Genomic DNA, 8,968 nt, shown 5'->3' with positions numbered 1-8,968 from the left:
AGAGCCTCCTCTCGCCTGCCACCCCCCTCCCTCTGGGGTTTGCCTGGTGCCCGCCACCTGAGGTCACAGGTGGCTGGTTTTTGGAGAAGGTGCTTCCCCTTCTTCTTGGATAGAAGCCGGCAAAGCTTTCTGTGCTGGTTTGAAACTGCTGGTGGTTGAAGTTTGGTGGTTTGGTGTGGAGACAGTGTTGTTGCAGGTTTGACATCTACTTAAAAACCCCCTCAAACAGCTATGTGTTGTAAACATAGGTTTCCCTAAAGCATTTGATGTGATGCCTTTGGGTTTTCCTGCTAAATTAACTGAAGGGGAGTGAGCTCAAAATAACCCATGTTAAATTGCTGGCTCCCAGAATGTTATTGGGGATGTTATGTTGATGGTTTCATAAGAATCCTACTGCCAATTTTGTCGATGACCTGGAGAAAGTTTGCAGCTAAAAGCTGATGGAGCATACAAGCAACTTGAAGTGTTGAGCAGAAAATAAGAGACTAGGATCTGATACAGTGCTCTGGTTAGTTTGGCACTGTACTTTTGGCAAGGCCATGCATCTATTACCAGAGAAAGCAAACCTGTTACACCAACAGAGAAGCAAGGGAGGAAGGAGAGAGGCCTGTCCTAGGGAGCACTGGTTTTGTGTGAGTTCATGACCATTTGAACATGGAGCAGGGCTGGAGCCAGGCAGGTGGAGCTGGTCTTGGATACCTCAGTGCTGCTGCTGCTGCAGAGGAGAGGGTGTGTTAGCTCAGCTCTCACCGGTGCAAATGCTGTTGTGCCCAGGTTTGCTGCCTGTGTGTGGTGCAGAGGCTGGTGGAAAGCTGGGCAGAGTTCATAGGCAATTGTGAGGGTGGGATTAAAGGTGAAAAAAGCCACCGTGTGGTGACAAGAACTCCATCTGCTTCATTCAGCAAGAAGATTTGGTCAGTCTGTGTGTACTTGCAGAGGACAAGTTGTGGTACCATCCTTCCAGCCCTTCTGTCTTGCCAACAGTGTCACTTAGCTTGCGACAGACAAATCTGACAGCTAAAACAAACAAACAAAAAAACCAACACGCAAAATCAGGGAAGCTTTAGGGCTAGATCTTACCACGGTACAGAGGCTTTGGAGAATGCCGATGTGCCACTTTTTTTTGTTATCTTGATCTGCCAAAATATGCACTGGCTTGCTTTTGTTGTTTGTTCATGTGGGGCTTTTCAAAGTTGCCACCAGCTCTGGTGGGAGCGAAGGGGATGATGTGTGCAGCAATTCCCCCTCCTGGTGGCCTGTGTCTTGCTGAGCTTTGCTCACCTGAAGGCAGGTACCAGACCTGGGTGGCTCTTGTCCACTCCGTTTGTGAGGATTGCTCCAGGAGCTGGGCCGCCTCCTCCAAGAGTCACTGCTTTAATCTGTGCTTTTTGAGACACAGCTATTTCCGCTCCTGTTCTGTATTGTCAGCTCATCTTTAGAGGTTGCTGTCATCTGAGGGAGAGAGTTGTTCTCGGTGGTAAGTTGGTAAGTGAAAAAAAAGAATAAAAGGCTAGAGAGAAAATGAGATTGTTTCTCAGGTGTGTTTGTGGTTGCATTGAAAGAGCATGTGTAGTTGTGTTGGAAATGACTGAGTAATGTTTTACAAGAAAATCAAGCAGTGTAATCTAACCCAGATTATTTTTATCAGGGAGAAAGGTGAACAGGAGAAAAAAAATCAGTGCTGTATACTTGCACATCATGCTTAACTTCCCAGGACAGGAATGTTTGTTCCCCCAGGAATTAACAGCTCGGAAGCAATTATGAAAGTTCATACCTTTGTCTTCCATCCTTGCGTGCCCACCTTCCAATGTAGCCACAGTTTTCTGTGTGTTGGCGTTCCTGGATTTCCACGCAGGCTCTTATCGTGAGACTCCTCTATCGCTGCTTACAGGAAAACATCAACATTTGCAGAGCTAGATCAGAGGCCTTTTTAGATAACGATGAATGGAGAAGAGAGCTATTTAAAAAATTACTTTGCTCTTAGCAAATTAGCGTAACAGATTAATCTCTGCTCGTAATCCCTGGTTTGCTCTCCAGGAGGATGCCTGCGTTGTTACGGAGCAGGGAGGAATTTTGTCCAGGCACTGAGTACACTCTTCGCTGATATAATTGCTTCCCTTCTGTTCCTCCCTAGCAGTCCTGTGGAGACTGTGCAGTTATGCATGCTCTCAACAGCCCAAAAGGATAGGATTTCCCTTAGGAGGGATCAGATGATTAGCTTATAAATAGTAAATGCCTGTTCAGGCCTACTTTTGAGCGTGTGTTGTTTGTTTGCTGTCTTGCTCTCTGCCTTTGCAACAAGTACAACTGCATCTATACCTCGTGGCCCAGAACCAAATCCAAGGAGATTGGGCATACTTTCCATCGGAGATGATGAATTTTTGCGAGGAAGAAAACTGCCCTGGTGCGAGGTGCTTCAGCTTTACAGCCAGAGCTTTAGACATTGTGATTGACCTGAAAGGCTCCAGCAGCAGTAATGCCCTGTGCCGCTGTGTACACCGGTATGGTGCCTGGTGCCTTGGCCGCACAGGAAAATCAGCTCTTCTAACTGGGAATGTGAGCTGAAATGAAACTGAAACACATTCAGTGGTTGAATCCTGTCTGAAATGAGCCTGTTTTCCTGCCAGAGAGCATGTGCTGATACCGGGGAGCTCTTCTCTCTAAGCCTGAGCTCTTGGAGTCCTTTTTGGGCTGCACACATGTATCTCCCGCTTTGCTTGTTTTATCTCTGGTTTGGTCAGTCTTACAGCTGCTGAGAGGGTTTGATGTACATGGAGGTTTAGGGTCTATCTAGACTCCTTCTGACACAGCTCCCCAGCAGCTCTCCCGCCGTGTTTGTGCTCAGCCTTCCTCACGCTGAGGTCCTGGCGTGGAGCCTCCATTCACTCTGCATCTGGGCTTGCCTCTGAGCTGGAGGAGCTCCTTCCCCTGCTCTGGGGCACTGTGCTTCGCTGGGGATCAAATCACGGGAATAGTTTTGCATGGGATGTGTTTTGCAGCATCTTTCTGCAGACCCAAGTGATCTGTGTACAGTGGAGTCTTGCCTTTCCTAGGGGAGATAACATTAATGGGACATAGCAACAATAAAACTAGTCAGATGGTTCCTGCTCTCAGCAGTGGTAGTGACTTTGTGGTTACTCTTTATTTTGACTTTGGTGCTCTTTCTCTGTTGAGAGATGCCTTCAGATTTCTTCTTCAAGAGGGAGAAGTCTGCCCGGGGCCTACCCCAAGACGGGAGGATTATGTGGCTGTATATTCTGTTTCAACACGTATCAAGTTGCTGGCCTCAGAGGCTTCCTTTTATGTTGTGTGCATCTGTAGGTGCCTTATTCCTTTTAGTCTCCGATTTAGAGGAATACCAGTCTTCCTTCCCTCATGGATCATATTGCTTATCTTCTAGGTGGAGTGTTTGCTCAACAGCGTGTTTGATACAGCTGATCTCATGCACTATAAACCCCGTGAAGGTCAGCTGTCCTGGTCATGCACAATAGAATTTTGCTTTTGCCAAGATTTATTTTCCTGGGGCAAAGAAATAGCATTCTGCCTCTTGCAAGGGTGCGGATCTAATTGCACTGTGGAGGACAGGCACGGTATTCACAGGAGGGATGGCAATGAGGATGAGATTTACCTAAGCCTTGGGAATGGCATTAGCTAGGAATAAAGTGGATGGGGCTGTTCTGATAGCAAAGTACAGGCTATGTATTGGGCACATCTGTCTGAGACCTAGCAAGAAGCCAAATCTGGTGACTTTTGTTGAGGCTGCTGGCTGCTGTCAGCTCCACCCCTCTTTGGAGGAGTCTGTCCTGGCAGCAGAGACATAGGTAGACATGGCTCACAACTTATCTGCTTGGGGGCAAAGTCTTGTATCTGAACTTAAGCCCACGTTCACGGCAGGGTATTCTCTAGAGCTCAGCTTTCTTCCATTTCATGGCTCAGACAGCACTGACTGGAAAGCACAGTTATTGTTCCTTTTCCAACTTGACCAGTTCTTCATTGCAAAATGAAATTGTGGAATTGTTCGCTCTGGCAGAACATGCTTGGACATGGTACTGCTTGTGAGTGACAGCTTTATGGTAAGGACCCTCAAAGCATTTCTACTTTGCAGTCAGCTCAATTGCCTAGACTCTGCCAGTCTTTCTCTGATGGTCTCTGCTGAAACTGAGGGCCGCTCCGAGCAAGGGGTGCAGTTTGCATTGTTCCTTCTGGAAGCTTCAGAGGGTTTTGGTGTTTTGTTTTATTCTAGAAACTTGTTAAAGTAGCCAGCTTTCTCCAAGTGGATGAGTGCCTTGTGGCAATCCAGCATAAATTCTATTCAGTTGCCTCTCTTATTTCAACTATACTGCCTGGATTCACAATAAAATTTTTTTAAGTCTTGCAAAGTAATTGGTGAAGTGCTTTATTGCTGGCACATGACTGGCACATCACACTTGGTGTCACCAGCGCACAGCATGACAGAGCCAGGTGGAACTCTGTCTCACTATTTTAATGTGAAGGGGAGAAGCCGTTGTCCTGTTCAGTATCTCGTTTATGAGGCACCTACACCCAGTTTTGAGAACATCTCACCGAGGGTACTTGGGGAGAGCGTGGCTGGCTGCCAGCCCAGAGCTGTGGCTGGTCCCTGTGCTTCCTGCAGCGCGGATGGGCTGCCTGTTACCCAGGGTTGTTTGGGTGTAGGTTTAGGAGGATGTAAGGAGCCCTGGAATCGTTGCTTCTCACCCCAATCAACATCATTTGGGCTTGTACTTGCTTCTGCTTTCTGGCCAGACTGCACAGCCCCCTTCCTCCTCCCAGCAGGTCAGGGCTGCGGCTGCCCCTGTGTCAAAGGCGCTTCTGCCTTCCTTCCCTAATGTTAGACTGAATTTCCCAAAGGCTAAAATGGTCTAATCTTGGTCAAATCTTTGGCACAAGTCCATTGTATCTGGGTGCAAACTAAAAAGCCTGTGCTGCCCTGAAGGTCAGACTTGCATAGGTGGAAGTCAGGCCTGGGTGTGTTGGGGCAGAAAGCTGTGTTTGGATGGGGGAAGTACAGTTATAACATGTTTGGGGGGGTTGGTGGGAAGATGCACAGCTAAGTGGGATTTGGAGCTCCTCTGGAAGCATCAGGGGTTTGGGTTTTTTTAAGATGCTTTACGTACCACTGAGGTTGCTGTGTCCACTCTGTTACCAGTGACCTGGGCATTAAATCTTCCCTCTAGCTGTGCTGAAGTACAGTTCTTGTTTCGGAGTCCTGTTGTCAACTTTTCTGGGCCCTTGTCAGCCCCTCATTCCCTCTCCAATGTGATGAGTGGTGTGACTCCAGGGTTTGTCACAGTCTGATACTTTTATGTCCTCTGTATGTGGGAGTTATTTCCTTTGATGCTACAGTATCTGCCTGCCACTGTTTGCGCTGAGCTGCTGGGCAGCCATTTCCCTGCGGTCCCAATGGGTTAGACAGCATGATGACTGGGATCCTTGCAGGGTGATTAAGTGTCTCCTTTTTCTGGGGTATCAGCTTTTCTTTCTGTGTATTTGAATCCTTTGTGCTTCTAGACAATGTGCCTGGTTCTTCTCAGTCCTCTGCAAATGTGTCTCTCACCTGCACAAGGCTCTTCATCACCTGCCTGGTATGGAAGGGAGATCATCTGCTTCTAGAAAGTGCCAGCACTTAATATTTCTCTGTCAGTGGAGCTACTGGCTTGTGTTTTTCATATGCATGCCCTTTACAAGCAGCTGACAAGAGGCGACTGCTCTAGGAAAGGAAAGCTTGAGTGCTACCTGTTTCTGCACACCTTCTCCAGTGACCTGATGGTATCCTGAGGCCATGGATATGTGTGCAAACCCAGCAAGTAGCTGCAGATATAGGGAGAGAGTGTCTGGACAAAGAGAAATCTCATCCTGCTTGCAGCAAGGCAGCTCCTCTGTCTGTGGACCTGGTTTCCACCAAGGTGCTGGGGGCCCTGTGTCTTTCCCTTTTGCAGGAAGAGGGAGTAACACTGTTTCCAGGGGAGGGGACACAGCTGAGGTCAGCATTGGCTCTTTGCATAAAAGCTGTAGCCTAGCTGAGGCTGACAGCCTGTTAACCGAGTGATTGTGAATTTTGCTGCTGATGCCAGTTCTGACACTGCTAGGCTTGGATTGGTACTAGAGCTCATGCAGTACTTTATAAAGTAATTTTATTACTATGCTTAGGGGGTTTTATCATCCCTGGGATAACCCAGTGTATCCTTTCCATGCCTGCTCCAACTCGCACACTGCTGCCCTGCTCAGGGCCTTGTTGCTTCTAACTCAGGCAGGTGAAAAATATATTGGGCTCTGAATGTCTCTTATTGATGTATGCTGAGCTTTCATGTTTGGATTTAGCTGCCAATGGGAAGAGAAAGTACCTTGATTTCAAAGGAGAAGTGCTTGTTTAGGCTGTGAAGTCCCTATTTTCCAGGGGGGTTTTGAACCTGTAGTACGTCATCCTGGTGGCAGTTGTAACTAAAGGGCACCTAACGGCAAGAATACACAATCTTTTCATTAGAAGTCCTGTGGTCAGGGAAGGGGCTGTGGTGGGAGACTCACAAGTATTGGACGTATGTGCAGAAATCCCCGAGGGAACCTAAGAGCAGGTCCCAGACTTCCCTTGTAGCTTTGCCAGATTGCACCGTCTTGTTGGGCAGTGTCAAGTGCTCCTCTGCCTGGAGTGGAAATGGTACCTTAAGCAAAGTTGTTGCTGGAGCAGCTTCTCTCTGATCCTTTTGCCGCTGTTGGCCCGATAGCTATGACAGCTTCGTTTCTGTTCCTCAGCCTGGCGTTTGTGATCCTTCAAGTGGACGTCTGTGGTGCCCAGTGCCGGGGGAAACGCCCCGTTCCGGGCAGGCAGCCAGCACGAACTGGATGCAGCTCCGCAGGGGGAGTGGATGCCAGGGCTGGTATGTGCCAGCAAGCGACTCATACCCCTCCCTCCTGTCCTTTGCACTTCCTTGGACGGGCACGAGATCATTTCTAATGTGTTCTTTGCTCTTTCCCCTTTCTGTAATTTTAAAAGTTAATATATTTAGTCTGCTAGCACTGCCCTCTGGGGAGCATCACCCTTGCTGGCATGCCAGTAGGCAGAGGGATGCCCTTCTATTGCCTGCTCTCTGCGTTTCCATTGGAAAGGGTAGCCAAGCACCTTTGGATGCTGGATAAGATGATCCTAGACAGAGCCTATTTTGTTCAGCAAGGAGAGTAAACGGAGATTATTTTTTAATATAAAACTGTTGAATACAGAGGGTCTGTGCAGATCATCAACTGCTTTCATTGCTCTTGCTAAATGAGGCAAAAGAGGAAGCAAAAGTGTTTTTGTCTTGTAAAGTGGACTAACAGTTTGGTTTTACAGTAAAACACAGAGTTGATGACAAGTGAAACCCCCTCCCTGCCTGCCTCCCTCCCTTTGCTCTCTCTTCCTTTCTCTTTTCCACTGCATCTTCCCATCTTCAATAGGTGTTTCTACTAGAGGAATTTCCAGAAGTATGAAACTGTTCCGCCTGTGGGCTTGCCTTCTTTTACTGGAATAGGAGAGGAAGTTACGTAGACTTCTCAGAAAAGGTTCAATAGGTCTTGTGGCAGAGGAAGTCACATTTTCAGCGTGTTTTACTAATGACGAAGCAGTCAAAATCGAAGCTCGAGTGAGCAGCTGGTTCATCTGTTGGAGTTTCCTGGGGAGCAGGGAGCCCAGCAGGTGGGATCCCACTGCACTTGTGCTATGGAGAGCTGTGCTGCTGCTCCTGCTTCCTCCTACCCCCTAAAATTGCAGAGCAATGGGTTGTTACTGGAGCGACAGAAGATGGGATGCGGGATGCCTCTCTGAGTGCTGTGACTCTGACTTTTTTCAAAGATGCAGCTTTCCGCTCTGCCTGTTCTCTGCTGCTGCCGGCACCCAGAGCTGCTGTGCTGCAGCCCCGGGTGCTGGCTGGTGTTGCAGAACGTGTGTTGGAATGAATATGTGGTGCTGGGGAAAATCTGGCTTCAGCTGAAATTGCTGATAGATCTGCTGCTGGTTTCAGTGGCCATGGGATTTCATCTGTGTGTGTCGGTGATGCACTGATGGGAGGAAGGTGACTCTCATATTTGAGCAAAGACGGTAAAAATCCCCTTGCCTCCTGAGATTTGCCTTTGTGTTTACGTATAGTAAGTCTGATGCATTTCATTTTTGACCTAACCTTTTAGAGGCAGGAATTTGATCCTTGATGAGTTTTAATACAGTTGGTTATTAAAGGTAAGAAATCCCAGGCTCCGTTCCTAGCACTAAAAAAAAAAAAAAATGTGCGAGTTGCAGCAGATGAGTATAAATCCTCAGGCTCCTTTCAGCACCGAGCTTGTTGGGTGGCCGTCTTCATACCCTGTCCTGGTGGAAGCTGGCAGCGGAGAAGGGATAGCGCGCATGGATTTGTGCAGCTCTTGCTGCTAGATAAGCAGGGGACTTGCTATATATATCGAATTGCCTTCTCTTTCCTTTTATTGATTGGCTGGGTATTTTCCTTTCTAAGAGTGCCTTTTGAGAGGACGTCATGGACAGCACTGTTTTTAGAAACAGTTAAGCTTATGGTAGAGAGCGGAGATGGTAGCGATTAAGTTCACCTGAACTTGCTGTCCTGCCCGTGTCGTTTGAGGTGAGTTTATTAATGAAAGCAGGTCAGTGTGCAAGGCAGTCCCTTCACATGGTTTTCCACTGCTAAAGCGCAAAACACTTTTGAAGGCTCCAGATATCTAGAAATTAAAGACCAGAGACTCCAGTTTAGCCTTCTTAAACCAGAGATTTCAGGGTTCCGTGTGGGAAAGGGGAATTGTTAAAGGCCAGGTCAGGTATTTCTTGGTATTGGGAGGGAGCAGTGTGATACCACCCCCAGAAAAAGCCTCATGAGGTGCAGGTTTCCAAGTTCATTGCTGTACATGCCTGGTTGGGAAGAGCAATGGTGACAACATGAACACCTGAAAGGGCCCCTCTCTGCAGGCGGCGCAGGGA

This window comes from Egretta garzetta, unplaced genomic scaffold, assembly GCF_000687185.1.
Source record: "Egretta garzetta isolate BGI_Z169 unplaced genomic scaffold, ASM68718v1 scaffold108, whole genome shotgun sequence".
In the NCBI taxonomy this organism is placed as follows: Eukaryota; Metazoa; Chordata; class Aves; order Pelecaniformes; family Ardeidae; genus Egretta; species Egretta garzetta.
The sequence above is the reverse complement of the archived record's forward strand: the minus strand, read 5'-3'. Positions refer to the sequence as shown.